Genomic DNA, 27,893 nt, shown 5'->3' with positions numbered 1-27,893 from the left:
GTAGATGTGTCTAGAACATGGGTACTCACAAACTTTCTCTCGGGGGCCAACATTAAAGTCTGGTTTGTGGCTAGGGCTGCACTAAAAAGCCTGGTGGTTTGGGCGGGGCTAGAGTAAAAAAAAACTTTTCAAACATTACTAGACAATGCTGTATTTCGAAAGCTAATGTAACTACAAAGCTATATGGGAGGACATTTTGATAATACAGTTTTATTATCAGACAGTAGCAATCTTAAGAGGCATTGCATGGTAATTCTAATCCACCAGATATTCAGTACAAGTTTAAATGAGTCCGAAAAATGGGTAAGTTAAAGGCAGATAAACTAGAAACTTGTTTCTCTTCATGTCTCCCATTCCTGTCCAGTAATCTGGTACTATGTCTGAAACAGCAAGCCTTAAGAGCTGATCCAGTTGTAAGTCTGTAAGCTTTGAGTTTACTCTTCAACAGTCCCATTGTGGAAAACAAATTTTTACAAACATGTTGAGCCAAACATACAAATTACTTAGTAAAAATTATATCACTGAGTTGCACTCTGCGGCCGGCACCACTCTCACCTCCACAGTGGCTATCCGTGATGAATTCTTAGATTTTTATACCACTCTTTACACATCTAGGAGAGACCCCAACAGTGTGGCCCAGACTGCATACCTAGATTAAATCGCATTGGTATTCTTGGAGAAATACATGTTACACTTAATGACAGAACCAATATCCGTCGCTGATGTAATTCTCGCCATCGACACCCTGCGGGGATCTACGGTCCCGGAATTAGATGGTTTTACCAGGGAGTGCTGGCCAACAAGCTATCCAAGCTGATGGAATTTATTATCTCGCCAATGCAGTCTGGCTTTGTCCCCAATCGTTCCACGTCCTTGAATCTCCGAACATTGTTCACTGTCCTGCACAGAATACAGCCTGAGTTGCCGGCGGCGGTGTTACTCGACGCCGAGAAGGCGTTTGACTTTTTGGAGTGGTCGTTTCTGGTGGAGGTGATGCAGCGAATGGGCATACCCTATGGCTTCATTAAAGAAAGAAGGGGGTTCCCCAGAGGGTTTTTAAGGATGTAGGCAGGCCGTAAGGGGGAGACAACAGAACATAGAACAAGGAACGTAACCCCCAAAAATAGATAACATTTTAAATCCATAAGGTATCAAACAACATACATTAGTGCAAAAAAGGGGATAAAAAGTAAGAGAAACTAGTCTTACTTTGCTGCCTACCCAGTAACAAAGCATACTTCAATCATACTCTCATGTTCACAGATTTTCAAGATAACCTACCTAATATCCTTTCATTCAACTTTCATTCTTCCATGCATTCATTCATTTCTATCGTCCTGGCGTATGTAACACAGAGATGGTGAATTTGTTACATAGATCAGAATGTTATTCCAGATAGATGGCATTAATACGGCATATGATGTTTATAAGACAGTGTGCCGTATTTCTGGAAACACAAGCCGACGCGCGTTTCGGTGATAGGCCAGAGGGGCCACACCTTCGTCAGGGCTGGGGATTGTTGACTGGGAGGGGAGTAAACAAAGATCTGGAAATAAAAAACAATGTCTTAATTTTTCATTCTATAAAAATACAGTCATAACATGTTGAAACATATACTTTTCACTATTTAATACAATTTAATACATTAACCTACATTGATTGTTGGTATTGGTAAGACAAATGTATAGTTGACTTTTTGTGGCTGTGCACCGCCAACAACCTAGTGACACTCCCTAGGACAGACTCCCGGTTAGGTGAGGTCTGTGTGAGGTATAAGGATAACCTAATCTAAGCGACCTATCGAGTACATTTCATCACAACTTTCATCTATCACAATATAAAATACATTCTTTCTGGAGCACATTTAACCAAGTAGGGAAAAGGTTCTTGCAATAGTTAGTGACGCTCAGGGATCAAATAGGGCCTACCCGTGAGATGAATTCATTTACTCTAAGAGGTAATGGACCGATAATAGGCATAATCTTTGGACAAATTTAATATCATTAATAGGTTTTTAGAAGACATGGCTTCATCGCAACAGTTTCATATCTCTACAGCGGCCCCTTGGCACGACTCCGCTTGAATGGCACTCTGTCAAGGCCATTTCGATTACACCGTGGAACCAGACCGGGATGCCCCTTGTCCCCTCTATTGTTTATCCTAGCAATGGACCCACTGATCAGGCACTTTTTAAGAACGCCATCTACATAGAGGGCTACAATTCAAAACGGGCCCCCTCTTAGCTTCACTCTACGCGGACGATACCATCTTGTATGTCAGCGAACTGCTCATAAACCTGGCTCCTCTAATTAGTGAAATTATCCGTTTTGGTAGATTTTTATGACTAGGCATCAACTGGCATAAGTCCATCATATTCCAGCTAACGGAAAGTACCGTCCAATGGGACTGTGGGTTCCCTCTGGAATGGAGGCGGGACTCAGTGAAGTATCTTGGCATACACATCCACCTGGACACCACTCAGATCATACGTTTAAATTATGGCCAGGCCTTTGCTAAACTAGAAGAACAGGTAGAGAGATGGCTGAAACTACCCCTGTCACTAACGGACAGGGTGGCCGTATTAAAAATGGTGGTCCTCCCTAAATTCTAATCTCTTTAATAATATCTCTGTGCCCTTGGCAGATGGTTTCTTTCGCACTTTACGGACTCTTCTCACCCGACTGATGTGGGGTGGGAAACGGCCCTCGTGCGATGGTCCATACTCACCTTACCGTATGAAAGAGGAGGTTTTAGCGTGTCAGACTTACAATTATACTACTTGGTAGGGCAATGTCGCTATTCACACGCTTGGTTTCACCCTGACGCCTGCATTCTATTTTTGAGGCCAGAGGCGGACCTGGTTCTTCCAGACAAATTAAGTGAGATACTGCCAAGTGGTTTCCCACGGGACAGGCGTGACATTCAGACAGTATCAACCACTACTTGGTCCTGGGATAAGCTGAGAAAGCGCATGGATGCTACATCTCTATACTCCTCTGACCTACCATTACCTAATGCTTGATGGTTCCCACTCACTGGAGAAGAAATAGTACAGTGCATATTGGCAGCGGCAGACCTAGTTAAGATGGGCAACCTATTCCTGGCGGGTCATATTCTTTTCGAAGACGACAGATTCACGGACTGCAGCTTTATGACACGCTTCCTAGTGAGCAGAATGAAATCAGCATTACACGTGGAGATCCCATCATACCCGATTGAACCGGAGTCCTTCCCACCGCTGGGTTCGGTCCTGGAGAGCACCAGTGGCGCACGTCTCATCTCCAAACTGTACAAGTCCTGCGCCTCAATGCTACCTGTAGAGGACTCCAAGATCAGGCAGGCCTGGGAGGCAGATACGGGCGGGGCGATCACAGACGACCAATGGGAGAAGTGTTGTAGGGTTTCCAAGGACGTCTCGCTTAACAGCCGCCATAAGCTATTACATTTCAAGTTTGACCGCCGTGCCTATTTTACACCAGCCATGGCCCATAAGATTGATGCTACTAAGCCACATATTTGTCTAAAATGTGCCTCTCCACATGCCGACTTTCTGCATCTGGCCTGGTCCTGTCTTCAGTTGCAGACCTACTGGGCGGCGGTGCACGATACACTGGGGAAAATAATTGGGATCCCACTTGACCCCCTTCCTGAAATTTCCCTCATGGGCTCTACAGTCCAGATTCCCAAGAAAGTGAGGGGGCTGACCTCCCTGGGGCTACTGCTGGCAAAGAGGGAGGTGGCCATTCACTGGGGTAGGAGGGCAACTCCCAAACTACGAGACTGGCTGAATAGCTTAGTATTTTGCAACACTAACGCAGAACTATATGCCAGTCTTATGCCACCGACATACCATCCCAAAGACATATGGGGCCCATTGCGGGCACACCTGGGCGCAGCTAAGCAGACTCCCAACACGCAGACAGATAATAGAATAGTGCTGGAGGGAGTGGGTTGAAGGGAGGGTGCTGGCCACACGGTTGGGCGACACTGTGCACTGAGACCACTTTGTGCGGCCATTGCTCCAAGTGGGTGGGGGGGTTGGGTACTGGTGGTCGATGGGTGTTGCCACTGTGCTGGTTGAGGTAGAGTTCATTATTGTACCACAAAATGTCAGGCACGATCTGTCTGAGTTATGAAGCTACTCTGTGCAAGGCAATGTGAATTTCATCCTTTATTTGAAAAATAAAGTGTTAAAAAATAAATAAATTACTTTCTGGGCTACTTTAAAAAGTAGTCTAACATTTGTCAGAAGGTATAATCTTCCAGAATTCTTCTGTTGCCTTCCCCCTAAAAAATGCTTCGAGAGCTGAATTGTGCTGAATGCCAATAAGCTCTATTTCTGGTATGCCCTTTTCATGTCAGTAAGTTCAACAACGTCCAGTTTGCTTTGCCTTAGGCCTGAACTTCACAGTTCTCAATTGTGCCCTGTTATAAACACCTGCACAAAACCTGAGCACACACAGATATGGAGGCAGCTCTTTTCACAGTACAGCACATAAAAGTTACATGAGACATGTAATTAGCTACATAAACACAGCATCCTAGATAAAAAGAAACCACGGGGAATTCACAAATACATCCATTGTGAAAAAGCACACCACAACATGGCTGTTCCCAGGCTTGAAGGCCAATGTTCTTTTTATTGACTGCAGCATGTGGTGAGGCAGCGGATTGGGTCAAGGCAATTAGTAGTGCTCCACAAGGATGCCCCTCTTCCCAGGGTTACACCACTAGTTTCAAGGCTCTGCAGAGGCCCAAAGACGGTAATTAAGTCAGCCTCATTATTATCAGCAGCCCTTTTTTATTAGCAGCATCAGACTGGGACAGAAAATGGACCGGGCACCAAAATGAAAGAAGCTCCCCATTAGTAAATAACATAGGTGAAACAAAAGTGGGGCATGTTTACAAGATAATTGGATTTGAACTTGCTGCAACCAATGCTAGTTTTAATATCGGGCAATTCAACAGTAAAAACTGGCTGAGAAGACTGTAAAGCAGGCCCACAAACAGCCAAAAAAACAGTCAACACACTGACCTGAAGGCCACCTGGCGAAGAGGGCAGGCTTACTGGTGGCGAGCGGTGGAAAAAAGCTGGTTGGCTTGTGGCAAGCAGGCTGGCCCGATCCATAAGAGACCCCTGCTGCCTGTTCAGTCTTTTAAACAGGAGAGAAGTGCTGGAGAGAGCAGATTGCAGGCAGCTGACACAGCAGGCTCAGGCTCAGGCTGCATGCGACGATGTCCAGCAAATGTAGCCTGAAGCTTGGAAAAAGACTCTTTAAAAGTCCGCTATGAAGGTGCAACCGCTTACTTTTAAAGGGCCTTTTCTTCCGGCAATGTCTGGCATATGACGTCACCCATATCGGGCTCCCTGATGCCTTAAGTAAACACAGAGGGCCACTGGAGCATGTGCAGTCAGGGCCGGACTGGAAACAGAAACCGGCCCTGGCACACTGCTCAGCCAGCACCACTTGGGGTGAGGGGGGAGTGCAGCAAAGCAGTGTGCGAGGGCCGGTTTCGGCCGATTTTGTTACTGGGGGCCGATATTGCCGACCCCCGGTAACAAAAAAACGGCCCCCCAGGGGTCCAAAATCGGACCCCACCCTAGCGGACCACCGGGGAAACGCCCGGTGCCCGCTCTGGCCAGTCCGGCCCAGTCTGCAGTGAAGTTGCTATCGTGCATGCTCCAGCTGCCATCTTTTGTGTTAACTGAAAGCATCAGGCATAGGGGAGGCCGCTACAAACAACTGTGCAGGGCAAAAAGGTCAGCAGGCTGCCAAACAAGGTCTGCTGGACTGTACTCTGAATACCACGGATATAATGTCTTCAGAACATTGGGCAACTTGAAAGTTATCCTTCATTTCAGCCAAAGCAGAATAAGTGTCCAAATCAGAACACTCTGATGTTCAATTAAAGGGGATTCCTGGCAGTTGAATCAAGATGACGTTTGTTTCTTGGATTATTTTAATTGAAGAAATAGTCCTCACAACCCATAAGAGCCATTTGGTGGGCTAGACGTAAAAATGGTTGAAAGGAGACTGAAAACTGATGTTTGCCCAGCTTTTCATGCTATAGCAACACTATTGACCTAGAGTCATTTGGAAAAATGAGGTCCAGTGGCCTCAAAAGATCCACTTTGATGTCAGTATATTCATGACTTCAAATGTGGTTAATTCCTCTATGAAATTCTAACTTTGTTCCCCAAGAATTGTCTTAGAAAAGAGTTATAGACACACATCTCTGAAGAACACTGCATCATGATGCAGTAATAGTACACTTCTGCTCCCACAAACCAGCTACCGCTGCACTCGTTTGTTGACTGTATCCTTGCCTTTGACTATGTACACCGCACAGCTGACTTTTAGCTAGGTTTGTGTAAATGTGGCATGCATACACACACAGATGCGAATCTCGCAAAGTCATATAGTGTAAATGTGAAAATCGAAATGGACTTTTGTGGTAACAATTGCCATCGCACCAACTACTTAAAAGGACTGAAATAGGAGGTAATATAGTGTATCCTCCGCTTACATTTCATCAACCATCTCTGCTCAGGAGCCAGACAGACAATTCTGTATATCGTGGTAAGATGCAGAATGAGAGTCTATAGTTCATTTAAAATACGGATGAATTACAAACAAGAGGCAAGTTTGAAAGAGCATATGAGGACTACGGTGTAAGTCGCAGAAGAGGTCTGGTGGAATCCATTTAAGCCATTTAGCTCGAGATGGGGTCTCCTTATTCAAGATACTAGAGCTGCTGCATTATATGGTCTTAGCATGAAATAAGAGAAAGAACATGGTTTCGACAGACTTTTAACCGCAGATTCCTCACCTTGGTAATTTCCCCGAGGGCCAGACTGGATCTGGAAACCTTTCAGCAATTCCCTCATGCCTCAATAGGTGGCTGTGCTGCTCCATGTTGGATCCGTCACCTCTAGAAATAGAATCTGGACCTCCTTATGTACGCCACCTCTGTGCATGTTCTTTTCTTTCTACACCTCCAGATGCAGCTCTGGCGCTAGCAGTGCTGTCTTCTGGTGGCCGTTTTCCTCAGGAAAATACCCCACCCCATAATCCTCCTTTAAAGTGTGCTGATATGGGCCCTAAAACTACAGGTTTCAAGCTGTCATAACACGATGTAGGTTACGGGCACTCATGACCTCTGCCTCTAGGGCCTCAGCGGGTCACACAACACAAAGATATTCTGCAAATATGAGCCGCATGGCCATTACTACGCAAGGCAAAATTGTCCAGTGCCTTACTCCATACGCAAGTATTTCCGGTCAAACTCGAGGGCACGCTCCCACTCCCTAGATCGATCTCGTGAACAACCCACATTAATCAGTATTGGAACTTTTCATAGATTCACATGCTGGAATCATTCCCGGTCATTGAGACAAACTAGAAACTAGGCGAATGCCCATTTCAGTTTTGTAACATATCCACCTCTTTTTGTAAAAGAGACCAGATAAAACACACAACCAATCACATCGGCCTTACCCTCTAGAACCCTCCTGAGAGAACCTCAGACCTTCTGATTTTTCCACTGCACGTTGTGCTAGAGTGTCTCCACTGAGCTCTGCTCAGTTATTTCTTATTCTATTACTCTTGCGAGAGATGATCAACTAGTCTATCTTCCAGATTACTCTACAACTTGGTTTTCTCAATTCCTTATTGCAGACATGGAGAAAAAAGGGCCTTTTTAGAGCTTGTACCACCTGCTCTTAGAGGATGCTTTTTTTTAATTTATTTTTTTATTTCAGTTCATAGCAGACAAAGAAAAAAATAAAACATATTACATAACATAAAAAACAATACTGTAGCACTATAACAAATAACAATCCAAAAAGTTATCCAAATGACAATTCAAAATGTTGGAGCATTGGCTGCCATATCTTCAATCCCAGTTGTTTTTTTTTCCTAGATTTGATACGATATAAATTATATTCTAAATGAAACACATTATAAATCTTGGCTCTCCACATTTCAAAAGCGGGTGGTTCGGGTTTCAGCCACATTGTAGCAATACGTAATCTAGCTACCGCCATAGCCATAAAAATGAAATATCTATGGGGATAATAATTCTGTGCAATTTCATCATCCGTGCCAACCCCAAAAAGCAACAATTCCCGGCTTGCATGAAATTGCACCTTCATAATAATTGATAGAAATTGCTCAATACTTAAAAAAAATGAAGAAAGTGCATTACAGTTATAAAATATGTGAAGAATATCGGCTGCGTCCATTTGGCATCTGAAGCATTTACCATCATAGCTACTTCCCCATTTCATCATTTTCACAGGTGTATGGTACAGGTTAAATACAGTCTTATAATGTTGCGTACGCAGACTAGCAGATAGAACTATTGCCCCTGCCATATCAATAGAATCTTGCAAAAATATGCCCGAACATCCCAATCGGTTTTGGCCTTTGGTGTCCTGTGATTCAATAGTATCCAATTGTTTTGATAACACAATTTCTTATAAGACACCAATCTTAGCACTTTTTGAGAGCGTTTAAATTAATTTGTTACTTACAATAGGTTGTAGTTGTCGTTTATGCATAAAATCACGTATTTGCAAGTATTTAAAGAAATCAATTTTCTGCACCGAATACAGCTCCATTAAATCCTTAAATTGAACCAATGTACCATCAAGGAGTCACCCAAATGGGATATCCCTTTACTTTTCCATATTCACATTTTGGCATCCCAAAATATTGATGGTAATATGTTCCTAGAGTCTAAAGGTGTATAAAAGTTAACCCGCTGAATATCCAAAATTTTCCGAAGTATCTTCCACCCCTTATAAGCCGTGCATATAATTTTAAATCTGGTACATTTAAAATAGCTAGGCTCAAAAAATTTCAACAGAACTTCGCGAGCCGATTCTCCAATTAACATTTGATAAACATTAGGTGTCTCGTGCAACCGTGTAGCCCCCCAGTTAACATAAACCTTGAATTTTGTGTAAGGCAAACTAGATAATAAAGAAAATTCGGACACCCCAGCCTCCTCGATTTAAGGGTAATGTCATGTATTTAGATGCACGGCGGGATTTCTTCTAACCCCAAATAAACCTATCCGAGATACTTTGCAATTTAGTTAATTGTGGTCTAGATAACTCCAAAGGAACTGTCCGAAAATAATAAAGTACTTTAGGGAGAATGCACATCTTAAGTACATTGCGTCGCCGGACCATTGACAAATGCAAACATTCTAGCTTTTCTAGCTGACTCTTAACCACTCTTATTATTTCATTCCAGTTAACATCAATTATCTCCTGTATACACATCCTAATTTTGATCCCCAAATACTTAGCCTCTTGTGTCACGTGTGGTTCTCTAATGCACAGCCCCGTAGAACAAACAATTTGGGTTTTTAAAATGTTAAGTTTGTAGCCAGCAACCTGTCCAAATGATTGCGTCAAAAGTTCGATCTCCCTTATTGCTGATTCAGCATCTGATGTTACCACAGCAATATCGTCAGCACACGCGTGTTTCGTAATCTCCTACTGTCATTGATTTTATTACATTTGTAGATTCCAAACGCTGTAGTAGTGGCTCTATGTAGATCTCAAAAAGTAGGGGCGAGCAGGGACACCCCTGTCGCGTGCCCCGGGTGATTTGAACAAATGCGGACTCCTGTCCCATAGTACAAATTTTGGCCCGGGGATTCATATACATAGATTGAACAGCCTGCATGAACAGCGAGCCAAATCCCATTCTACCCAATATAGCCCATAAAAATGGCCATGCAACTCGATCGAAGGCTTTCTCCGCATCCAAAAAAATAATGCCCATATTTTTTTTGCTTAGAGGATGCTTTATGTGGACCCTCATAAGGACTGTATTTGCTGCCTGTATCCTGACCACAGAGCCAAGATTGTAAGGAATGTCGTACCTTCTCCACTAAAACCTTGAGGGATCGTGAGGTACGTTTCCTTACCTGGCTCCAGAAGTTAAAATCCCGTAGAGAGCCTGTTTCTAGTGACAACGGTGATAATGCCTCTTCTGCTTTGTCTCCTAGAAGATCTGCTAAAAGGGGAAAATCTGACCCCCATTCGTCAGAGGAGCTCCCTCAAAAAGACTCTAAAAAGACCGCCCATGGGTCTGACCTGCTCAGTCCTACTTAATCTCCTCACCGAGGTGAAAATGAGAGGAAAGGACTAAAGACAGGAGAGGGTGGAGTAAAGAAGGCGAGCTCTGTTTCTCCTTCTCTACCTGAAGGAACTCTTGAGAAAAAACAGTAAAAGAATTTTCCGTTGTCGACAACATCGTCGACAAAGAAATAGACATCGGCGACGCAAAGTGACAAAAGGCAGGCTCCTCAGCTTACAACAGTTCCGACGACGCGATCATCGCTGAGAGCTCTACTGCTGTTGACGAATACAGTACCGGCGTCATCGATGACTGCAGTCACGACGAAACTGTCAACGTCAACAGTGATGACGACTAAGGCAGTGACAACTACGACTGCGGCAATAGCGTCAACGGTAACGACGACGGTGTCGACAGTGCCGTCGATTTCAATATCATAATTGTCGACAACACCATTGATGACCTCGTCAACGGGAGTGAAACTTTCTGGAGAAAAAGTCAGGAAGCGTCATGTAACTCCTGAAGTCACTTCATCTAGCAAGGTGACTCCTCTACTAGCTTCTCATCTCCTGGAAGAGGAGGATTCAGATGAGGAGGGACCTTTCGGTTATGCCAATAGCCCTTCAGAGTTGCATGTCAAGTGCCACGAGGACGATTCTGAAGAAGGGTACGAAGGATAACATTACTGTAATCCTCCCCAGGAATACCATAGGGAATATCAGGAGGAGGTGGTCTGTATGCCTTCCTCTTTGATTTCTGACTTACAATTCATGCTGTTGGAGTACAAGAGAAGTTTTCCAACTCCATCCTCGATTCCAGAACAGGCGTCAGTTTCCCCCAAGGCAACACTCATTGCCTTCCACTCATCAAGCACCATCACCACCATTGCAAATAATAGCGGGACCTCCACCGATGTCACCTTTTGTCCAACACCAAGATACCTCAGATGACTATCAGGGGGACACAGATCTTCCAGACCAACATAGGTAATGGGATGACAATATTATTCCTGCTCCTTCTTACCCTTCACCAGTTCCTCTGGATTCTCTGCCAGGGGACGTAGGTGGTTTCCTCCATCTACTGGAAAGACCGGCCAAGAGGTTTGATCTGCCAATGCCATCTTGGCATACGGAGTATTTTTTATATGATTTTAAGGAGCCCTTTAGGAAGACTGTGCGGGCCATTACCATTGTCAATTATTTATGTGGTGAGGGTCTTAAGGTCATGAAAGCCTTGGCATGTAGTGCTGCAGAGTTACACACGCCCACCTGCCTCCCCGGCTACCCGTGTCTGTTCCAGTATTATCTTAATTAGATACAGCTTACATGGACATCCTTCCTTTTCTTGCAAAGCTCCATCATTTCCATAATGGCGAAAAACAATCTGAGGATGGAGCTGATGCCCATGCGCAATGTGGTCCAAAGGAGGAGTCACCTATCTCGTAACTTCCAAAGAACTTTTCAGGACAAAAACAAACTGCAAACATCCGGGCCCAACACTAGGTGGCGATTTATGCACAGTTTTCAACTCTGCAGCTCTACATGTCAAGAACAGATGCATACTGGTAAGTAGCATTTACCATCACCCTCCGTGGATTAAAATGCTTCAAGGACGCCCTAAAGGTGTACCAGTCCAGCCTATCTCTGGATGTCAGCTACTACAACAAACCTCTGATGCTTTGAAGCAGTCATTCACGGACTAAGCGCTATAGAAATAACTCCAATACAAACAAGCATTGACCACGCTGGAAACCAGCATTGGCCGCGAAAGTGAAACTGATGAATGCCACGAAAGTGAAACTGATGAATGCCGCGAAAGTGAAACTGATGAAAGTGATTGCGCCGCCTGCTGCAGTAAAGAGGTGGGGAGTGAGTGGAGGCCAGCAGAGTGACACGGTTTGTGATGGGGGAGGGAATTGAAGCAGAAGCACAGAGAGGCACGCAAAGCGCGCACACATGCACTGAAGCTCTAGGCCGGCCTTGGCAGCATCTGATAGCTCTTTTTTTTTACCCCTTATTAAAATTCGAGCAAGCAGCGCATGCCCTGCTCTAGGCTCGACCTAAAAAAGGACACAGACACGGCAAAGTCATTGGGGACGCTCCAGTACCGTAAGGTTCCTTTTTGAGGAGCCCAGGGAAAAGGGCTTTCTTCGCACAGAGGAGGTTACCAACAATATAAGTACTCCTCTTATACACCTGCCGCACAGTCTTATCGTCTGCAGTACAATCAGCGATAAGGTCAATCTGCAGCCTATGCTAAATCGGCGCCCAGAGGTAGAGCAGGACTTCGGGGGAAGGATCCTTCAAGACGTCAATAGCGGCTTGCCGACTCTGGCTACTGTTCCTTCCAGACACCTCTAGGTGGAAGTATTTCTTTGTGCTTACAAAATTGGCAAAAAATAACGACAAATCAATGGGTTCTCAACATAGTTCAAATTGGCAATACATTGCAAGTTGTTCAACCTCCTCCACCCACCCCTCCTCGCAGGCACATGAAAAAACATCTCCTGTGCCTAGAAGTCCAAGTAATGTTACAGAAGGGGCAATAGAACCAGTGCTGTTAACCCAGAGAGGAAAGGGATTCTACTCCTGGTTCTTTCTGGTTCGAAAGATTGTCAAGAAGAGTGACGTCCTATCCTAGATCTGAGGGAGCTCAACACCTATCTCATCAAGCAGTCATTTCGAATGATCTCCTTACAGGACATAGTTCTGCTTCTAAATTCGGGAGCTTTCATGGACACTTTAGACTTGGAGGACACCTATTTCCATGTTCCCATTCATCCATTGCAAAGGAAGTTCCTTCGCTGTTATGGTAGCCAAGCGCCACTTTCAATTCAAAGTTCTCCCTTTCAGCCTCAGATCGGCACCAAGGATCTTTACGGAAATTTTGGCTCCAGTAGCGGCCTTCCTCAGAAGACCGCAACACCAGGTATTTCCCTACCTAGATGACTTGCTGATAAAAGCTCCTTCCAAGGCAACAGCCAGGAATTCTGTGACAGCCTGCACAAGGCTATTCAAGGATCTAGGTCTTACCCTCAAAAGGGACAAGTCAAACTGGTGTCCTTCCAAGAACACCGTTTTTCTGGGAGCCATATTGGACACATCCTTGAACAAAGCATTTCCATCACTAGAAAGACAAGCCAAGCTGGTGTTAATGGCTCGACTACTTCTAAAAAGAAAGTCACTTTCAGTTCGCCTCTACAAATCCCTTCAGTGATCCATGTCGTCTTGCATTCCTCTGATACCCCACTGCAGGCTACGAATGCGACCTCTTCAGGAGCAACTGGACTTAGTCACGTCAAGTAGAAGGATCTTTTGAGGACATGATCACGGTAACTTCACCAATGAGGCAAGCCACTTCCTGGTGAACTCACTGGGCAAACATTTCACAAGTTCTTTCTTTTGTGGCCACCCCAGCTTCTCGGATAATTTCAACAGATGCGTCTCTAGAGGGTTGGGGAGAGGTCTTACAAGACCTTCAAATAAGTGGCCGATGGCAACAGCATCATCCTCTTCTGCACATGAATCTGCTGGAGCTAAGAGTGGTTCGCCTAGCCCTACAGGCATTTCTCCAGAGGATCAGAAACTCATTGGTTCTTATCAGGACATACAATACGACAGCACTATAACCACAAACAAGGCGGCACAAGATCCCGTCTGTTGTCCTCAGAGGCTCAAACTATCGGGGAATGGACGATCCAACATGGGGTTTCGCTGAAAACCTTACGGGAAACATCAGCGAGACAGCAGATACCCTCAGCAGGCTAAAGTCGGTCTGCCACAAGTTGGAGCTGAATCACCAGGCACTAGACAGCATCTTCCAGCTATGGGGCAAGCCATCCATAGATCTGTTCTCGACACCGGAGAACAAGAAATGCTTGTAACTTCGCAAGCTGGCATCACCACCCGGGATCCTGGGCGGATGCATTTTCAATGGCATGGTCAGACGCCTTTGTTTACGCTTTTCCCTCCATTCCTCTTCTTCCAAGGCTTCTCATGAAGATGAAGGCGGAACCATGCAAGATGATCCTCATAGCTCTGTCTTGGCCTTGCCAGTATTGGTACACAGAGCTTCTTCTTCTGTCGTTAGAACAACTGATTCTCTTGGATCCTTTCCCTTCAATGCTCACGATGTCCCAGGACCAAGTGCTGCATATGGATCCCAGATCTCTTCAATTGTCAGCATGCCTCCTGAACACAGGGAGTTTCTCGACCTGAATCTGGCCACTGAGTGTAGAGATATTCTTTCGCAGGCTCGAGCTCAGAGTACGAAAAAGACTTATTGAATGAAGTGGAAGTGGTTCTGTCTCTGGTGCCAAGAATCGGGAGATCATCATTTCTCTTCTTCGACTCATGAGATTATTCCTTGCATCCTTTTATTATCCAAGGCTGGCTTAGCTCACGCATCGTTTAAAGTTCATCTCGCAGCCATCTCTCCTTTCAGAAGAACATCTTCAGGCCCTTCTCTATGGTCAGCGAGAATAATTTAACAATTTATGAAAGGGCTTGTTAGTCTTTCCTCCGATCAAGCCTCCTCCATCATTATGGCACCTTAACGTGGTTTTGGCTCGGCTCATGAAGAATCTCTTCAAACCTATCCATAAAGGTTCTCTATCTATTTAGGGCGATTCCACTTGAATTCGAGGCCAAATTCTTTACAGCACTGGAGCACTTGGTCAACAGATTTATTTGGGCACATGAGAAAACTAGGAGGGCTTTATGTTTCATGTCTCTACCAAGGGAAGGGAAGGTTGGGCTGTCCCTGATTTTAAAATGTATTACTGGGTGGCAGCCTTTCAGTATGTCTGGTTTGCTAGGGGGGGGTGCTTCTTATTTGCAGGTCAAGTTAGGGTCTATAGATATGTATTCTATACTGATTGGCAGGGAGGTGGAGAACTGCTTTTTAAAATCCACTGATCCTAGTTCTTTTAAAAGAACCAGGTTTCAGGCCTTGATGGCTGCTTATAAGGTGTGGACGTAGTTTCGGAAAAAAAGTGGATTAGGCAGGTTGAACGCTTACACTCAGTTATGTAGGAATCCAACCATTCTGGCGGAACATTTTTGCAGACTCAGTAATGGCAGAATGGGGACGGCGTGGAATCCGAAAATTGGATGATCTGTTGGGGCTGAATGGAATTTACTCCAGTATTGGAACTTTCATAGATTCACATGCCTGAATCATTTCCCTTTTGCAACCCATAGCCTTTGTTGTGTAAAAAAGGCCCAAACTTTTCCCTGAACCAATCAGAGCTCCTCATCTTCTAGAACACTCCTGAGAGAACCTTTTGCCCCTCAGATTTTTCTACCCCACGTTGTGCTAGGGAGTCTCCTTTGAGCTCTGCTCAAATTCTTTACTTTTACAGTATTTTGACTAAGATTTGAGGTCTTTTTCATCTACCATGTCTGAGAAGGAGAAGAAAGGATTATTTAGAGCTTGTTCCACCTGCTCTAAGAAGAGGCTTTATACAGATGACCCTCACAAGGATTGCATCTACTGCCTTTATCCAGACCATAAGGCAGCAGATTTTAAGGTATGTCGTACCTTTTCGAATAAAACCTTGAGGGTTCGTGAGAGAAGGCTGCTGATAAGGCTCCAGAAGGTTAAAGCCAGGAAAGAAATCCTCTCAAGTGAGAGTGAAGAGGAATCTGTGGCGTCTAAGATCTCAGAAGAGAAGTAGATCTCCTCAGACACATTCCTCAGGGGAAAGACCTGAGAAGGCCCCAAAAAAGACCACTCCAGGGTCTTCAGGGCGCAGTCCCTCAAAATCCCCTTCAGTTAAAGCTAAGGGGAAGAAGGGTAGTGCTTGTGAGGTGAAACAAGTGAAATCCACCTCAGATCCACCAAAATCACCTCAGAAAATCAAGATTACCATCAAACGGACTTCTTCTACGCCCTCTGAGGAGAAGGGTAGTGGTTCAGCACCGTTGACGCGACCGTCGACGAAAAAGGTGTCATCGACGACAAAAACACCTCCGGCGTCGAGGAAGAAAGATGGTGTTAAAGCTGGTGAGAAAACAGCGTCGACTATATCACAGTCGACGGCGATATCGTCGACGGTTTTACCGTCGACTAGCGCGTCGACGAGGGCAGCGTCGACGAGGACAGCGTCAACGGTGACTACGTCGTCGACGATGATGACTTGGTCGACGATGGCGATGGGAATCTCGTCGACGGGCCCGTCGTCGAGGGAAAAAACACCAGAGAAAAGATTGGTACCTTGGAAAAAGCCTAGCACACCAGAGGTTACATCTCCGAGCAAGGTCTCTCCATTGCTGCCATCTCACCTGCTGGAAGAGGAAAATTCGGAGGAGGAAGATGACGAGTTTGTGGTTGCTAGTAGCCCTTCGCAATTGCAGGTCAAGTACCAGGAGGTGGATTCTGAGGAAGAATATGGGGGTTTTCAGGAACATCCCCAAGAACAGCACCAATATCGCCAACAGCAACACGAGGAGATGACAAATGTGCCATTTTTTTTGTTGAGGGACCTCCAGGGCATGTTGGAAGATTATAGGAGGAGATACCCAGCGACTCCAGTCACTCAACAAGTCCCAGAGGTTATTCTGCGTCCACGGTCGGTAGCAGGGACACCGGTTCGTAGGAGAGAGATTTTGCCGGAGCCAACTGCTAGGTCTCCACCACTGACATCGCATCACGATACCTCTGATGACGATCATGAGGATGGGGAGATTGCGGAACCAAGTGCAGAATGGAATGATTATCTCATCCCCTCACCTTCAACTCCTACGCCGAAACCAGTAGATTCTCCACCGGAGGACATCGGTGGTTTTCACAAGGTGATGGAAAGAGCCACTAAGAGATTTGCACTCGCCATGACTGAGGATAAAGCGGAATGTTTTTTATATGACTTCATCGCAAATCTGTGCGATCCTTGCCTATTGTGAGTCATATTCGGGAGGAAGGATTAAGTCATGGAGATGCCAGCTACGGTGACGCCGGTTCTGGCCAGACTAGATAAAAAGTATTAGGCACCTATGGATGCTCCAGTTTGCCTTTTGGGTCATCCCAAACCGTATTCTGTGATTACTCAGGCGGTGCAACAGAAATGCAGGAACCTATCTGCTCCGATCACAACACCTCTGGACAGAGAGGGCAGAAGGTTGGATAATGCAGGAAAACGTTTTTCCTTAATGTCTGCTCTGCTAGTGAAAGCAGCTAATGCCCTTGCTATTTTGGGAAGGTACGACAGGCAGATGTGGTGTGACCTGTCTCCATACATTAACCAGGTGCCGGAACCAGAAAAGCAGAAGGCGAAAAAGATTCTCCTGGAAGGGGAGAGGACTTCGGCCGAAGTCATAGACTGCGCTATGGATATAGCGACCACAGCTTTTAGATCCTTGGGAGGAGCAGCGGTCCTGCGCAGGCAAGGATGGCTGCGAGTAACGGCGTTTAGGCCGAAGGTGCAAACCAAGGTTTTAGACCTCCCTTTCAATGGAGAAGATCCGTTTTGGAAGCATATTGATGATACTCTGCAGAGTATCAAGAAGGATACTGCTACGGCAAAAGCTCTGGGGACACTGCAATACAGAAAACCCCCTTTTCGTGGCTCCAGGGGCAGAGGGCAGTCCTCGTATAGAGGAGGATACCAACAGAGTAGATATTCTTCTTATTCGGCCTCATCGCAGCCTTACCGTCAACAGTACAGTCAGCGTCAATCAGGAGGATATACAAAATCAACTCCAAGAGGACGGGGTGGCCGGGGAAAGGACAAAACCCGTCGGCAATGACAACCTCCATCTTCCGGCTATGTCAGATGCTCCCCTGGGTGGAAAGATTGCTCACTATCTTCACAATTGGCGGAAAATAACAACAGACCAATGGGTCCTCAAAATAGTTCAATTCGGTCATACCCTAGAATTTCTTCAAACGCCCCCTTGTACGCCACCGATGCACCAGAGAGCCAACCATCTGCATCAACTCCAGCAGGAGATTCGGACAATGCTCCGAAAGGGAGCAATAGAACCGGTACCGAAAGCCCAGGAAAACAAGGGGTTTTACTCCCGTTTTTTTTCTTGTCAGGAAAAACAAGCTCCAATGGCACCCCATTCTGTATCTCAGATCCTTAAACACCTATCTCAAGAAGAAATCTTTCAGGATGGTGTCTCTGCAGGACATCCTTCCGTTATTTAACCCAGGAGATCATATGACTACATTGTATCTACAAGACGCGTATTTCCACGTGCCGATCCATCCTGCACACAGACAGTACCTTCGGTTCTTAGTAGCCGGAAGACATTACCAATTCAGAGTACTGCCATTCGGCTTGAAGTTAGCGCCGAGAGTATTCTCGAAATGCCTGGCTCCAGTAGCGGCGGTGTTGAGGAAGCAAAGACATCAAATATTTCCTTACCTCAACGACTGGTTAGTCAAAGCCCATCAAAGGTACAGGCCAGAGCGTCAACACAAGCCTGCATAGACTTGTTCGCCAAACTAGGATTGACTCTCCACGAGGGAAAGTCACACCTCCACCCAGCAAAAGTGATCACTTTTCTGGGGGCAATATTGGACACCCTCCGAATAAAGGCAACTGAGGATTGTGTCCCTCTTCCAACACTTTGTAAAAAGAAAGTCTTTCAGTCCGCAGGTACAAATCCTTGCTGGGCATGATGTCATCTTTTATTCCCCTGGTGCCTTGCTGCAGGTTAACGATGTGCCCATGGCAGGAGCAGATCGATCTCCAATGGCGACAGCAGAGTGGTGGGCACAAAAAGGAAATGTGTCTCAAGGTCTGACGTTTCTGGCAACAGCGGCTCCTCTAGTGGTGACGACGGATGCGTCTTTAGAAGGAAGGGTAGCTTTCCTTCAGGACCTTCAAGTCAGCGGTCGTTGGAAGGTGCACGAGTAGCAATTGCACATAAATCTACTGGAGCTCAGAGTGATCCGCTTGGCATTACTAGCTTTTCTACCAAGGATAAGAGGTTCGCAGGTGTTGGTAAGAACGGACAACACTACGGCGATGCATTATGTGAACAAGCAAGGGGAAACCAGATCTCTCTCCCTGTCTCAGGAAGTCCAGGAGATATGGGAATGGGCTCTTCAGCAAGGAATATCATTGGCAGCAGAACACTTGCCGGTGGATCAAAACGTCAAGGCGGATACTCTGAGCAGACTCAAATCCTCCTGCCACGAATGGGAGCTGGACCAGGGGATCCTGGACAGCATCTTTCGAAGATGGGGAACACCGATAGTGGACCTCTTCGCTACAAGCGAAAACAGGAAATGCCAGTACTTCGCAAGCTGGCTTCCCCAGAAGGGATCTTGGGGGAATGCGTTTTCCATGGCATGGTCCGGCGTCTTTGCCTACGTTTTTCCTCCAATTCCTCTTCTTCCCCGCGTACTGTTGAAGATCAAGAAAGAACCGTGCAGGCTGATCCTGGTAACCCCGTGGTGGGCCAGACAACACTGGTTCACGGAACTGCTGCTGCTGTCGGAGGACCGTCCAATTCGGTTGCATCCGATTTCATCACTTCTGACAATGTCCAAGGGTCAGATGCTCCATCCGGACCCGAAATCCTTGCGATTAGCAGCCTTTCTCCTGAACACTGTGAATTTAGTCATCTGAACATCTCACATGAATGTAGGGAGATCCTGTCCAAAGCCAGAGCGGAGAGTACCAACAAAACCTACAGGATGAAATGGAAAAGGTTTTGTCTGTGGTGTAAGAGGCATAACACTCACCCTCTTACTGCTGCACCTCATCAAATTATACCTTAAATTCTGCTATTAGCAAAATCAGGATTGGCACATGCTTCCATCAAAGTGCATTTGGCTGCGTCATCGTCAGGCCCGTCCTTTTGGTCATCAAGGATCATCAAGCAGTTTATGAAGGGGATATTCAGGGTCTTTCCTCCAGTAAAGCCTCCACCACCACTATGGAATCTGAATATAGTACTTTCTCAATTGATGAAACCACCTTTTGAACCAATACACAGGGCGGACCTTAAGTTCTTGTCCTGGAAAGTGGCTCTTCTCATTGCATTGACTTCAGCGAGAAGAGTAGGTGAACTACAAGCGCTCACGATTCAGGAGCCTTTCCTACAGTTTCAAAAGGATAGGATGATTCTCAGAACGAACCCGAAGTTCATTCCGAAGGTGCCAACTGACTTTTATCTGAATGAACCGTTGGTGTTGAAACGTTTCTTTCCTCATCCGTCAACAGCAGCGGAAAGAGTATTGCATTCACTGGACGTTCAAAGATCTATGAAGTTTTACTTGAAAGAAACAAAGGCTTTTTGCAAGTCTTCTCAGTTATTTGTTGCTTTCAGCGCACCCAGGAAAGGTTTTCCGCTGTCAAAGAGGGGAATTGCCAGATGGATTTCCAGTGAGATTATCTACTGTCATCAAGCTGCTGGAAAGCCTCTGAATGCACAAGTTCGTGCCCATTCCACGCGGGCGGTGGCCACATCCACTGCACTGTTCGGAGGAGTGCCAATCCAGGATATCTGCAGAGCAGCGACCTGGGCATCTACGCACACCTTCACCAGGCACTACTGCTAGGAGGCAGCCGCAGAATCGGATGCGGCGGTGGGAGAGGCGGTACTGCGGGATATCATCCAGGAACGGTGAGCCTTTTTTACATCCCTCCATCCGTAATTTCTCTTCTTTACAAAGTCACATTTTATATATGTGTGTGTATATATATATATATATATATATATATATAAGTATATGTGTATAGAGATATATATATATATATAAGATTATGCTTCATTTGCAAATCGTATGGCATGATTATGAAATGTATCCGAGAAATGTGCTTTGTGTTTTTCACTGCTAGCTATTCTGATTCAGACATGTGAATCTATGAAAGTTCCAATACTGGAGTAAGAAAATAAGTTACTTACCTGTAACTTTAGGTTCGAGGCATGTGGGCTGCTGAATTCATATTTGTGCATAGATCGCCGCCTATTGTTGCGTCCAGATGATTGCACATTGTTGTCCTGGAAGAGTGTTCGAAGTATCACGAGATAGGTGGCTCCTCCTTCGGACTACATTGCGCAAGGGCATCATTTCCATCCTCAGTTTGTTTTTTTCTGCCATTGGTTTCGGATGTACTTTCCAACTCTCTAAGTTTGGAATTAACTAAACTCTTCTCTAAAGGCCAAAAGGCCTTCGGATCCGTCGGTATTGTTTCTGCGCTCGGTACCGAGAGACTTTCCAAACATCTATTGCACTTCGGTCGTCGAATCGGGCCGTAAGGCCTTCTCGACACCACGTGGACCAGCCGTCGATGGAACGAAGTCCATTTAAATACTGTCCGCAGTGCAACTCGAAGTTCCCGCAGACTGATAAGCATCCAGTGTGCAACAAATGCTTATCCCCAGATCACAAAGAAGATAGTTGCCTGGCCTGTGCCCAGTTCCGGTCGAAAAAGACTATCCGGAATCGACTGGCGGCGAGGCAAGAAATGCAGCGGTCGGCACCAGAGCCTGATAATATCTTCGACGATGAGGAAGAACTAGCGAGCGCCGAAGAATCGGATCGAGACGAAGACCAGTACTCTGAGCACTACTCCGATGATTACCTCGAGGAGGAAGAACAAATCGTCGATCTTGAGGAATACGATCAAAACATCGTAGCTGTTGAAGACGACTCCGATGACGACGAGGGGCGAACCGTGAGTACACCGCCCCATATAGACACTGAAACCATATCAGAGACTCAGGTCGAGGCATCGCCAGCAGGCCTTAGCCAAGATCAACATTCAAGATCTACAGCCCCGCTATACCGCCCGGCTAAGAACATATCGAAAGAGCTCTCTGGGACACGCCATACGGCACCGAAACTCGACGACAACACCGTCTTCGGACACAAAGTCGTCGAAACATTTAAACCAAAGGTCATCGAGCCTAAGGCCGTAGCTCCAACACAGCCTTCGAAGCCAAAGGCCGTCGAGTCGACACCTAAGATCAAACCTGTCGAGTCGACCTCAAAGCCAAAAGCCGTGGACTCCATATTGCGGCCAAAAAACATCGATTCGACCCCAAAGCACATCGAATCGAACCCCAAAACTTAAAACTTTGAATCAAGCAAAGTAACATCGACTATCGAGAAGGGGACAAAACCATTCGACGACAGTAAAAGGCCTACGCCCAAAACTAACGTCGAACAAAAAGTGAAACCTAGGGTGGAACAAAGCAAAGCGGTCGAGCCGAAGCACCTCGAACCGAAGAAAGGCACCGAGCCGAGACCTCAAATACCAAAAACACCTAAAGGCACTGTCGAACCGACCAAACCGCTCGGTCCGAAAAAGGTGGTAAAGCCAGCCAAAGACATTCCACCAACAAAACCTGTCGACAAGCATCACAAACCGCAAAAAACGGTCGAACCCAATAAACATATCGACCCAAAAACAGCAAATCCAAAGGCTACTGCACCAAAGCCTAAAACTGTGGAGGAAGAGCTTGTTCACCCAGACACCGACACAGAAGACCAGTCAAAACTGTACATTGACCCAGTAACTGGTAAAGTGACTGTTTATTCAAAGAAGAAAAGGCCTTTGCCAATACAAGACTTTCCTAGAATACCACTCAAAAAGAAGAGACTGTGCTACCTCTCCAATACTTTTTGAACCTATCAGTCCAAATATGACTACGCCATATGCCCCAACATCACCTGACTACAACCCAGATGAAGATCAGGATGCAGATGTAGGGTTTGGTTATCCACAAAACCCAACTGGAGACTCTAACCTACAGCCATGGGGTGCAGAAGGAGAACCAGACAATGAAGGGGCTCTGCCCATTACAGAACCTGCACTTTACCCAACTAAGCCATCACCCACAGAAGATACTGTGGCCTTTAATTCTTTACTTGATAGACCGGCTACCTACCATAATGTAGATATGCACTCTGATGCTATTGAAGATGACTTTCTCTTTGATACACTAACAACATCTGATAGACATGTTGAAAGGCGTCTTAAAACACGCACATGACATTTTTAAGGACAGTGCTAGGGCACGAGTCATAAACCCTAGAATTGAAAAGAAATAGAGGGCTGCATCTATAGATCCTACATACATCAAGGGTCAGCTACCCCTAGACTCCCTAGTGTTATCCAACGCACGTAAACGAGCTAATTCCCAAACTACCGGAGAGGCAGCTCCTCCGGACAAAGAGTCAAACATCTTTGAGGCATCAGGCAAAAGAGTGGCTGCTCAAGCAGCAAACTCATGGAGAATTGCCAATACACAGGCCTTGCTGGCCAGATATGACAGGGCACACTACGACAGCTCAGAAGAAATTCTCCAACACTTACCTGACCCCTACAAACAGCAGGCAGATGAACTGATACAGGAGGGAAAGCTCATCACCAATGCATCAATTAAATGTGCCCTAGACGTGGCATATACAGCGGCCAGATCTATAAATACAATTTACAAAAAGGGGGTGGTGATGAACAGAGTGTCTGAGTTAAACAGACCACTCTTACCCAGTCCAAAGATCAGGGCTTGATCCATCACCGTTATTTATCTCACTGCCCCATCCCAGCTCAGAACCTGGCTATATGCAAATCAGTCTGTCCCTGGCCCAGTGCATCATGGGAACAGGGCAGACTAAACTACCAAGCCAATTCTTCACCAGAAAGGAGACAAGCTACCGGGGACCGGTTTCTGGCATTTCAGCCTTCTTCGGCCCGGCTTGCTTGAATCCTGATGGAGCAGTGAGAAAGGGACTCATGTCTGAGCATACCCTGCCACACCTATAGTGGCCAAAAACGATTTACAAAAAGGGGGTGGTGATGAACAGAGTGTCTGAGTTAAACAGACCACTCTTACCCAGTCCAAAGATCAGGGCTTGATCCATCACCGTTATTTATCTCACTGCCCCATCCCAGCTCAGAACCTGGCTATATGCAAATCAGTCTGTCCCTGGCCCAGTGCATCATGGGAACAGGGCAGACTAAACTACCAAGCCAATTCTTCACCAGAAAGGAGACAAGCTACCGGGGACCGGTTTCTGGCATTTCAGCCTTCTTCGGCCCGGCTTGCTTGAATCCTGATGGAGCAGTGAGAAAGGGACTCATGTCTGAGCATACCCTGCCACACCTATAGTGGCCAAAAACGATTTACAAAAAGGGGGTGGTGATGAACAGAGTGTCTGAGTTAAACAGACCACTCTTACCCAGTCCAAAGATCAGGGCTTGATCCATCACCGTTATTTATCTCACTGCCCCATCCCAGCTCAGAACCTGGCTATATGCAAATCAGTCTGTCCCTGGCCCAGTGCATCATGGGAACAGGGCAGACTAAACTACCAAGCCAATTCTTCACCAGAAAGGAGACAAGCTACCGGGGACCGGTTTCTGGCATTTCAGCCTTCTTCGGCCCGGCTTGCTTGAATCCTGATGGAGCAGTGAGAAAGGGACTCATGTCTGAGCATACCCTGCCACACCTATAGTGGCCAAAAACGATTTACAAAAAGGGGGTGGTGATGAACAGAGTGTCTGAGTTAAACAGACCACTCTTACCCAGTCCAAAGATCAGGGCTTGATCCATCACCGTTATTTATCTCACTGCCCCATCCCAGCTCAGAACCTGGCTATATGCAAATCAGTCTGTCCCTGGCCCAGTGCATCATGGGAACAGGGCAGACTAAACTACCAAGCCAATTCTTCACCAGAAAGGAGACAAGCTACCGGGGACCGGTTTCTGGCATTTCAGCCTTCTTCGGCCCGGCTTGCTTGAATCCTGATGGAGCAGTGAGAAAGGGACTCATGTCTGAGCATACCCTGCCACACCTATAGTGGCCAAAAACGATTTACAAAAAGGGGGTGGTGATGAACAGAGTGTCTGAGTTAAACAGACCACTCTTACCCAGTCCAAAGATCAGGGCTTGATCCATCACCGTTATTTATCTCACTGCCCCATCCCAGCTCAGAACCTGGCTATATGCAAATCAGTCTGTCCCTGGCCCAGTGCATCATGGGAACAGGGCAGACTAAACTACCAAGCCAATTCTTCACCAGAAAGGAGACAAGCTACCGGGGACCGGTTTCTGGCATTTCAGCCTTCTTCGGCCCGGCTTGCTTGAATCCTGATGGAGCAGTGAGAAAGGGACTCATGTCTGAGCATACCCTGCCACACCTATAGTGGCCAAAAACGATTTACAAAAAGGGGGTGGTGATGAACAGAGTGTCTGAGTTAAACAGACCACTCTTACCCAGTCCAAAGATCAGGGCTTGATCCATCACCGTTATTTATCTCACTGCCCCATCCCAGCTCAGAACCTGGCTATATGCAAATCAGTCTGTCCCTGGCCCAGTGCATCATGGGAACAGGGCAGACTAAACTACCAAGCCAATTCTTCACCAGAAAGGAGACAAGCTACCGGGGACCGGTTTCTGGCATTTCAGCCTTCTTCGGCCCGGCTTGCTTGAATCCTGATGGAGCAGTGAGAAAGGGACTCATGTCTGAGCATACCCTGCCACACCTATAGTGGCCAAAAACGATTTACAAAAAGGGGGTGGTGATGAACAGAGTGTCTGAGTTAAACAGACCACTCTTACCCAGTCCAAAGATCAGGGCTTGATCCATCACCGTTATTTATCTCACTGCCCCATCCCAGCTCAGAACCTGGCTATATGCAAATCAGTCTGTCCCTGGCCCAGTGCATCATGGGAACAGGGCAGACTAAACTACCAAGCCAATTCTTCACCAGAAAGGAGACAAGCTACCGGGGACCGGTTTCTGGCATTTCAGCCTTCTTCGGCCCGGCTTGCTTGAATCCTGATGGAGCAGTGAGAAAGGGACTCATGTCTGAGCATACCCTGCCACACCTATAGTGGCCAAAAACGATTTACAAAAAGGGGGTGGATCAGGATTCAAGCAAGCCGGGCCGAAGAGGCTGAAATGCCAGAAACCGGTCCCCGGTAGCTTGTTTCCTTCCCAGTGTAAGAATTGGCTTTTGTAGTTTGGTTTGCCCTGTTCCCATCATGCACTGGGACAGGAACAGACTAATTTGCATACAGCCAGGTTCTGAAACTGGGATGGTGCAGTGAGCTAAAAAACGGTGTTGGATCTAGCCCTGATCTCTTGACTGGGTGAGAGTATTCTGTTTAATTCAGAGACTCTGTCCTTCACCACCCCTTGTTGTAAATATTTTTGTCCACCCTAAGCGTGGAAGGGTATACTCAGATGTGAGTCCCTTGCTCATTGCACCATCAGGATTCAAGCAAGCCGGGCCGAAGAGGCTGAAATGCCAGAAACCGGTCCCCGGTAGCTTGTTTCCTTCCCAGTGTAAGAATTGGCTTTTGTAGTTTGGTTTGCCCTGTTCCCATCATGCACTGGGACAGGAACAGACTAATTTGCATACAGCCAGGTTCTGAAACTGGGATGGTGCAGTGAGCTAAAAAACGGTGTTGGATCTAGCCCTGATCTCTTGACTGGGTGAGAGTATTCTGTTTAATTCAGAGACTCTGTCCTTCACCACCCCTTGTTGTAAAGATCTATAAATACAAGCGTGCTGCTCAGACGACACGCATGGCTCCGCATATCACGCTTTAAGAATGAAGTTCGATCCACAATTCTTAATCAGCCCATCAACCCAGACTTTTTATTTGGTCCAGCAGTTGACTAAATTCTGGACAAAATTAAAAAGGATGCGGAAACGGCAAAATCCATGGGAGCTCTCCAGTCCTAATAATACCGGGGCTCCTTTCGTCGCTCCAATTATAGAGGAGGAGCGCGAAGTATTACATCACAGCAATCCTCCAGCTACAAAGGTAACACACAATCCACATACAGCAAAAATACTAACAGGAGTGGATACAGAGGCAATAACACCAAAGGAAGGGGTTGCGGAGGAAATGCAAATAGATCCTCCACTAACACCAAACAGTGACTTCTTGGCACTACCCCCAGACCATATGATACCGGTCGGGGGAAGACTGCAGCAATTTCTGCCAATCTGGTTAAATATCTCAACAAACAAGTGGGTCAGGCAAATTATCCAACATGGCTATTGCCTAGAACTCACCTCAACCCCACCCAACATACCACCCGTGCACCGTCCAATGTCACAGGAACATATAACACTACTGCAGCAAGAGGTCATCAGTATGCTGCATAAGGGGGCCATAGAACCAGTCCCACTACAAAATCAGGGAACAGGAGTATACTCCCTATACTTCCTGATTCCAAAGAAGGACGGCTCTCTCAGACCAATATTAGACCTCAGGCCCCTCAACCTGTACATTTTGTCGGAGCATTTTCATATGCTCACTCTCCAGCAAGTCTTACCATTGCTCCGCAAGGGAGACTTCCTAGCAACTCTGGACCTCAAAAACGCATATTTTCATACCAATACACCCTGCTCACAGAAAGTATCTCAGGTTCACCATACAAGGACAGCACTACCAGTTCAAAGTACTACCATTTGGTGTCACAACAGCTCCACGCGTCTTCACCAAATGTCTAGCTACAGTGGCGGCACATCTCAGAAGGCAACACATCCATGTGTACCCGTATCTGGACGATTGGCTAATACAAGCGCCATCGGCCCAGCAGTGTGCCAACCACATGTCAAAAACCATCCATCTCCTGCACAGTTTAGGCTTCTCGCTAAACTACCCAAAGTCACATCTGCAACCCTCCCATGTACAACAATACCTGGGAGCAACTATAGATACCTCGGCAGCAAAAGCATACCCCAATGCAGCACGTATCAACAGCATGCAAGCACTAATCCAAAAATTCAGGCCCCAACACTCAGTACCAGCTCGAGTGTTTATGCAACTATTAGGCATGATGGCCTTGTGCATATCCATAGTCCCTC

General features: G+C 46.3%; 1 protein-coding gene across 2 annotated transcripts in view; it reads left to right on the top strand.

The window, feature by feature from the left end:
• CPEB4 (cytoplasmic polyadenylation element binding protein 4) overlaps window positions 1–27,893 on the top strand; it is a 388,153-nt gene that overhangs the window by 336,475 nt on the left and 23,785 nt on the right. The window lies entirely within an intron of this gene.

Source organism: Lissotriton vulgaris, chromosome 7 (assembly GCF_964263255.1).
Source record: "Lissotriton vulgaris chromosome 7, aLisVul1.2, whole genome shotgun sequence".
Lineage (NCBI taxonomy): Eukaryota > Metazoa > Chordata > Amphibia > Caudata > Salamandridae > Lissotriton > Lissotriton vulgaris.
This window is presented reverse-complemented; position numbering and strand designations above follow the sequence as displayed.